The sequence below is a fragment of the Echinops telfairi genome, unplaced genomic scaffold (assembly GCF_000313985.2).
Source record: "Echinops telfairi isolate 266 unplaced genomic scaffold, ASM31398v2 ScPeMD7_18;HRSCAF=68, whole genome shotgun sequence".
Lineage (NCBI taxonomy): Eukaryota > Metazoa > Chordata > Mammalia > Afrosoricida > Tenrecidae > Echinops > Echinops telfairi.
Window position 1 is genome coordinate 5,930,523 of NW_022103915.1, and position 8,004 is coordinate 5,938,526.

Here is an 8,004-nt window from a genome sequence, read left to right on the forward strand (position 1 = left end):
GGCCTAGCAACTCGTTCCCTCAGGGTGTTTAGTTATATCTAAGAATTTTCATAACTTCACTTCCTGTCTGCCAATGTTAGTCTGGGTACTTTAGAGAAACAAATCCACAGAAACTCATGTATAAGAGAGACTTTTATATAAAGGTTAAGTGCACATCAGGAAAACATCCCAACCCAGTGCTGCCCAAGCCCACAAGTCCAACATTAACCCATATGTCCGACACCAATCCACAAAGTCCTCCTCCATCTCACAAAACACACACTAAGACACTGACTGCAGGAAGGCTGAATCAGTGAGCATGTAAGCATCTCAGCGCTGGCAGGGGTCTCCACACACCTGCTCCAGTACCCAGGCCTGCATTGGGGTAGGTCCATGCGGCTTCTCTTTGGAGATGTCTTGCAGGAAGTGAGCCTTGCCAGCTGAAGCAGGGAACTGGCTCTAAGGCAGCTGCACCCTGGTCCGATCATCAGAAAGCAAGAGACCCGAGAACTAGAAAGGTGAGGCTCACCAAGACATTTATCTCTCTGCCTTTCAATTAACCCCACATGTGTTTATTGACCAGGTTGGCACAATAAACATTAGTTATCTCAATTCCCCTCCACATTCTTGAACGTATTTATAGCAAAGATAAATACTCATGTACAAACACACACACACACACACACACATTTGTAGGTATACTCCTACTTCCTCCCAAGCCCTCAGCCTTTGCGTCTACCCATAGACCTACTTGTAGACCATCATTATTTCAGGATTGTGCACATAACAGTATTTACCTCTATTGGCTTTAGCTCTTGCACTCCTCTCAGCGTGCTTTGGTCTTTGGGTTTTTTGCCGAGAATTTCTTATTGTACATGGTCTTTCCCTTCACCCAAATTAGCAAGTGTCTGCTCTCCAGCAGTAGCTTATCTTCTCTTCCCCTCCAACTCCTGGAAGCCATTGAAGAATGCTTCTTTTGGTGTGAAAACTCTTTAGGGAATTTTTATAATGGTGGTCTCCTATGACATTTCTCCTTTTATCATTAACTAATTTCACCCAGCCTAATGACCTTTACAGAGAAAGATGAGGCTGTCTACTCCCATAACCATACAGTCTCAGAAACCCTGTGTTGGGCCACTGTGAGTCAGAATCCTCTCAATAGCAAAGCGTTCTGTTTGATTTTGTATTTGTTTAATGTTCTCTAGGTTTAAGTGATAAGATGTTTCATAAATTTATCTTCCTTCTTTAACATTGCGTGCATGGACCAACGTTTGTTATCCAGTCTTTCATCGATGGATATTTAGGTTGTTTCTACCTTTCGCTATGGTGTACAGTGCTGTGACAAGCATAGGTAGATGCATCTGTTCATGCCTGAGCTCTTACTCTGCTAAGATTTATGACAAGTAGAGGGATTGCTGGGCCATATGGAATTAATATTCCCAACTCTTTTTTAAAATATAGTCTTATTGAAAATGCAGTCCACATATCATACACTTCCATTGTTCGGTAATATTATTGAGTTGTACAATTATCTCTACCATTAGTTCCATAACATTTTCTTCCCTCTTGTATTTGTTATTAGTTACTCATTTCCCTCCACCACTCTCCATGGCCCCAGTAAGCCCTTAATTCGGTTACTGTCTCGGTGGTGTCACATATCCCAGTTTTCAACTATTGGAAAACATACACACACCAGAAGACCAACAATAATAACAAAATAAACTGGAGAAAAAACCCCAATCAAGAAAAAAAGGAAGTATTGCAAACAAGAACATATTGCCAGTGGACCAAAAGGAAGATCAAATGATTAGGCACCATTTAACCTAATAACAGCTGCCATGGGCGAGTTTACAACATTTCTGATAGCAAGGCTATTCACATTCCTCAGTTTTAGTCAGAGGGTATTCGCCAGAGGCTTGGTCCATGGAAAGACCCTGAAAATGAATTTGGATTCCCACTGTCCCCCATTGCCTGCTTACTCACAGTTTAAGCTCTGATATGATTCCCTCCTTCAGTTTTGGATTTAATCATTTATTGTCCTTGGATCACACCACCTAATGCGCTTCTTCCTTGTGGACTTAGCTGACATCTCACTTAGATGGCTGCATTTTTGTTCTGTGTCTCATGGATTCTGTTATAGTGTTTTTATGATTGTTGTTTTCTAAAAATTTTACAATTTATATATTCTTGAAACAAAGTTTAGCTAAAGAAGGAATTTTAGTTTTGTTTTTTCTTTATTTATTTTATTTAAATCATTTTATTGGGGGCTCATACAACTCTTATCGCAATCCATACATACATTCATTGTGTCAAGCACATTTGTACATTTGTTGCCATCATCATTCTCAAAACATTTACTTTCCACTTGGGCCCTTGGAATCCGCTCCTCAGTTTTCCCCCCTCCCTCCCCTCTCCCCTCTTTCTCATGAACCCTTGATAATTTATAAATTATTATTATTTTATCGTATCTTACACTGCCTGACGTCTCCCTTCACGCACTTCACTGTTGTCCATCCCTCAGGGAGGAGGTTATGTGTAAATCCTGTAATCGGGTCGCCCTTTCCGCCACCTTCCCTCCACCCTCCCGGTATCGCCACTGTCACCACTGGTCCTGAGGGGTTCATCTGTCCTGGATTCCCTGTGTTTCCAGTTCTTATCTGCACCAGTGTACATCCTCTGGTCCAGCCCGATTTGTAAGGTAGAATTGGGATCATGATAGTCGGGGAGGGGAGGAGCATTTAAGAACAAGAGGAAAGTTTTGTGTTTCATTGATGCTACACTGCACCCTGGGTGACTTGTTTCCTCCCCACTACCCCTCTGCAAAGGGATGTGCAGTTGCCTACAGATGGGCCTTGGGTCCCCACCCCACACTCCCCCTCATTCACGATGATATGATTTTTTGTTCTTTGGTGCTTGATATTCAATTCTTTTGACATCTCGTGATCACACAGGCTGGTGTGCTTCTTCCATGTGGGCTTTGTTGCTTCTGGGCTAGATGGCTGCTTTTTACCTTCAATCCTTTAAGACCCTAGGGGCTATATCTTTTGATAGCTGGGCACCCTCAGCTTTCTTCAGCACGTTTGCTTATGCACACATTTGTCTTCAGCGATTGTGTCGGGAAGGTGGGTATCATGGAATGTCCATTTAGTTGAACAAAGTCTTCTTGTATTGAGGGAGTACTTGAGTGGAGGCCCAATGTCCATCTGCTACCTTAATACTAAACCTGTAAATATATGCACATAGATCTATTTCCCCATCCTCATATATAAATGATGGCTGCATTTTTTAAACACAAACCTTTAATACCAACAAATGCTATTCTTTCTGAGAGCTGGGCACCATCTGGTTCCTTCACCACCTGTGCTGCAGCACCCACATCTTCAGTGGTTCCTCGTGAGGGCGAGCATTTAGCAGGACCTAGTCATAAGAAGCAACCATGCCTAGCTTGGGGCTAGAACCAAGTGTGAGCCCCAAATCCACTCACAGAGACCATTACCAATCACTCTCCTGGGGCATAAAGCACTTCTACTGCTGGTGTCAGTAATATAGCCAACAGTATAGAGTTTAACTCACCATTGCAAAAAGGGAGTTGTACAAGTATAGCCTGGCTCTGAACCTCATTCCACGAATTATTGATTTGTCCAGACTAAACTGGACAAATGATTGGGCACCATTTACCTTGAGGATGGGGGTTGGTAATTGGGCAAAATTTCCATTAACATTCATTCACAGGGGTAGAACCTTGTTTATCAGCATCATACATGTCACAGTAAGGTAAGGAGGGCATTATATGGTAAATGTATGGTGGTGCTGAATCTCCTTGCACCAGGTGCCCTTCGAGCTGAATCTGAGCCCATCACTCTCCACTCCCATCGTCTTGGGTGACAGTCATCTAATGATTCTCACGCCAGGGAGTTTCTATCTTCCGTCCAAGGACGACAGGTGAGTTTGAGGTGCAGTCCAGGTAATTTAGTGGGGTTTCCACATCGAGTCCTTCTAGTGTGGCCAATGAAGGATATTGTGCTCCCCAAAGGGACAGAATCTGAAGTTACAGTAGTTTATAGCACACAACCTGGGTCCCCAAGCACTGGATAGGACCTAGGTCAAAAGTGTCTAATTAGGCACACTGTATCGGACTTGTTCTCTCCCCTGAGTCCAAGATAAGTACTGTGAAGCATTTTTCCCAATGGGAAGGTGCTCCTCTCTGTTTACCCATGAGCAGAAATGGAAACCTCTTCTCTGAAACATAGGTGTTCTCTGCCGCAGCTTGATTTGAATTTCCAGTAAGATTCCCTTATCCTTCTTATAGTTATGTCTGTTGACTTGGCATGACCTTATCACAATGTTGTATGGCAGTAAAATAATAGTTTTCTCCCTCCCTCCCCTTCCTGAAGGAATGACCTTGGCTGAGGTTAGGTCTTCTCTTCTGCCAATTTGCTTTTTAAGATGTACCCATAAGGGGAGTGATGCATGGTTCATGGCTGCTAGGCAGGTGCTCTCCATCTTTGGGAGACTGGATTAAAAGTTGACGAGACCTGAGAGTAGAAGCTTGCCTACATCTTGGTTTTATCTCAACAGTAGTGGACTCCTATGGTATTTGCCCTCTTGTGATTGGCTAACTTCCCTCAGTATAGTGATATCCACATCATGAGGTGTTCATCCTTTTGTCACTGTTTTTCAAGGATGTATAGTATTCCACTGTGTGTATGTACCATAGTTTTGTTATCCATTTTTAACTGCTGGGCTCCTGGGCTGTTTCCAGCTCCTTTCTGTTGTGTGCTGCGTGGAAATAAACATCGCAGAGCACACATCTGCTCCTGTTCTGTCTCATTTCTTTGGGGGTACATGTTCAATAGTGGTATTGCTAGATCATATGGGATTTCCATTCCTATATGATCACAAAGTCCACCAACAGTGTATGCAAGTGCTAGTTTCCCCACATCCTTTCCAGCATTTGTTGTTTTGTGCTTTGGTTTTTGTTAGATTGTTTGCTTGCTTTTTAATTGGGCTAGCATTGTGTAGTCCCAAGTACTTGAAAAAGTATTATATTATTTCCCACAATGGTTGCATCATTTCACAGTCCCACCAGCAGGATATGAAGGTCCAGTCTCTCAAAAACGTTACCAGCAATTTTTGTTTGTTTGTTTGTTTTCTGTTATTTTGAACTCGGCTCTTGATGCTGGGCTGAGATGTTATCTCGTGATGGTTTTGATCTGCATCTCTTCGATGGCTGTTGGCAAGCATTTCTTTTTGTTAGCCTCCTGGATGCCTTCGAAGATGAAGTGTGTGTTCATGGCCACTGCCCACTTTAAAATTGGATTATTTGTCATTTTGTTGTTGGGGTGTTGACATTCTTTATAAATTTCCGAGTTTAGTCCCTTGTCCGATATGTCATTGCCAGAAACTTTTCCCAGGATGTGGGTTGCCTTTTCATTCTTCTGGTGAACTCTTCAGTTGCACATACGTGTCTAATTTTTAGGAAGTTCAGTCATCCCGTTTGTCTTTTGCTGTTAGTGTGTTTTCAATTATATTTGATAGTGTATTTTTGCCAAGTATTCAAGAGACAAGGAAACCATTCCAAACTCACTGGAACAGAGTCAATTCGGACTCATGCTCTGATCCCGTGGGTTTCCAAGATCATAAATCTTAATGGGAGCAGAAAGTCTCATCTTCCTCCCCTTGGAACAGTGTCTGGTTCAAACTGCGCGCTTCGGAGCTAACGTCCCGATGTGTAACCCACAACCCCATCGGGGCCCCTTAGTAAGGCCTTTCAAATTATGCCTATTTTCCACTGGTGGTCTTGATGCTTTTAGACTTTACCTTTAGGTCTTTGGCCCTTCTTTTTATATAGTGTGTGTGATATAAATCTGTTTTATGTTTCTGCAAGAGATATTCACTTTTGTGGACACCGTTTGTTGAAAAAGACTCTCCATTCCCCCTTTAAGGTGCTTAACCCATTGTCAAAAATCAGCTGCCGTATGTGGATGGATTTACATCTGAGTTCTTAATTCTGTTCCATTAGTCGATGTATCTCTCATGAACCCAGAACTGGGCATTGTCGACTACATGGCTATGAAAGGGGATGAGAGGGCTCCTACTTGTTGCTCTTCTTTAGTAGTGCTTTGCTCTACCGGAGTCTCTTACCTTTCCCTATGATGTCTGTGATTAATGGAACCTGGATCTCAACTGTAGTCACTTTGAGTGGTATTAACATTTCCACCATGAGTCGGTTACTCTGTCCTACTGTGGTGTGCTGGACTCTCTGTCTCTGGTATTTCTAATGTCAGCAGGGTCACCCAAAGTCATCAGGTTTCAGCAGGGCTTCCAGACTCAAAGAAGACTTTGAAGAAGGACTAGACTGTCTACTTCAGAGTAATTATCCACCGAAAACCTCCTGGAGAACATAAAGACATTGTCAAACACTGACAATCTTGTGAGTAGAAGCAGAACATTCTCACAGCTAGTGCCAGTAGATGAACCCCTCAAGTTGGAAGACTCTCAAAATATAAATGAGAAAGAATTGCCTTCTCAAAGTAGAGACAACCATACTAGCATGGATCTCACTGCCATCACATCGATGCTGGCGCATAGTGCCTCTCCGTGGGCTTCTGAGACTGTAACTTTTTAGTGAAGAGTCCAGTCTTTCTCCCATGGATCTGCTGGTAGTTTCAAACTGCTGACCATGCAAATTGCAGCCCAACTCCTAACCACTATGCCACCGGGGCCCAATGACATGGACAAAGTAAAGCTTCCAGGATTTAATTCGCTGATGGAGCACAATGATTGACGATAGAGAAGCTCAGAAGCAGCAGCTAAAACCAAGCAAGGGCTGACTGTGGAACAGACCATCAACTGTTCCTGTTTAAGTCCAGGTTCAAGTTGAACAAAATGAAACTAAGTCTTCAAGAGGCAAAATATGATCCTAAGTATAGCCTACCTGAATTGTGAGAATATCTCACGAAGACATTTGACTCACTGAACACTAATGACAGAAGACTGTCGTTAGTGGGATGCTATCAAGAATATCATGCATGAAGAAAATGAAAGACCATAAAAAAGTCAGGAAAGGAAGAAAAGATGGAAGTGGACGTCAGAAGAGACTCTGAAGCTTGCTCTGAATCGTAGCGTAGCGAAGGAAAGCAGACGGGATGATGACATCAAAGAGCCGAACAGTGCATTTCCAAGGGCAATTCAAGAAGATAAAGCACTGTAATGCAATGTGCCAAGATCCAGAGTTAGAAACCAAAAAGTGAGAACATGTTCAGAGTATTATAAACTAAAAAAAAAATCAAGAAAAAAACTAAAGCCTTAAGTTGCAAGACTGAAAGATTCTATGGGCAAAGCATTGCATGATGAGGAAGCATTGAAAGAATACACAGTTACTGGACCAAAAAATTAGCTGACATTAACCATTTCAAGAGGTGGCATATTACTAAACAATAGTACTAAAGTAAGAAGTCCAAGCTGTATTGAAAGAATTATACTGAAAACATTAGCCAAAAGCAAGGTTCCAGGAACTGATGGAATGCCAATTGAAATGTTTCAATAAGCCGATGAAGCACTGGCAGCGCTTACTTGTCTGTACCAGAAAATGTGGAAGAAAGATACTTGGCCAACTGACGGAAAGAGATCCATATTTGTGCCCTTCCAAAGGTGACTCAACAGAATACACAAATTATAGAACAGTATCATTAATTTCACATAAAAGTAAAATTTTGCTGAAGATCAGCCAACAAAGATGGTAGCAGTGCATTGACAGGGAGCTGCCAGAGGTTCAGGCCAGATTCAGAAGAGGATGTAGAACAAGGGATATGGTTGCTGATGTCAGGTGGATGGTGACTGAACGAAGAGAATGCTAGAAAGCTGTTTGATTATGTCTTATTGACTATGGAAAGCTGTTTGTGTGGATCACGACAAACTTCGAATAGTCATGAAAAGAACGAGAATTCCAGAATACTTCGTTGTGCTTATGTGCAACTTGCGTGTGAATCAAGAGGCAGTTATATAAGCACAACAGGGGAATAC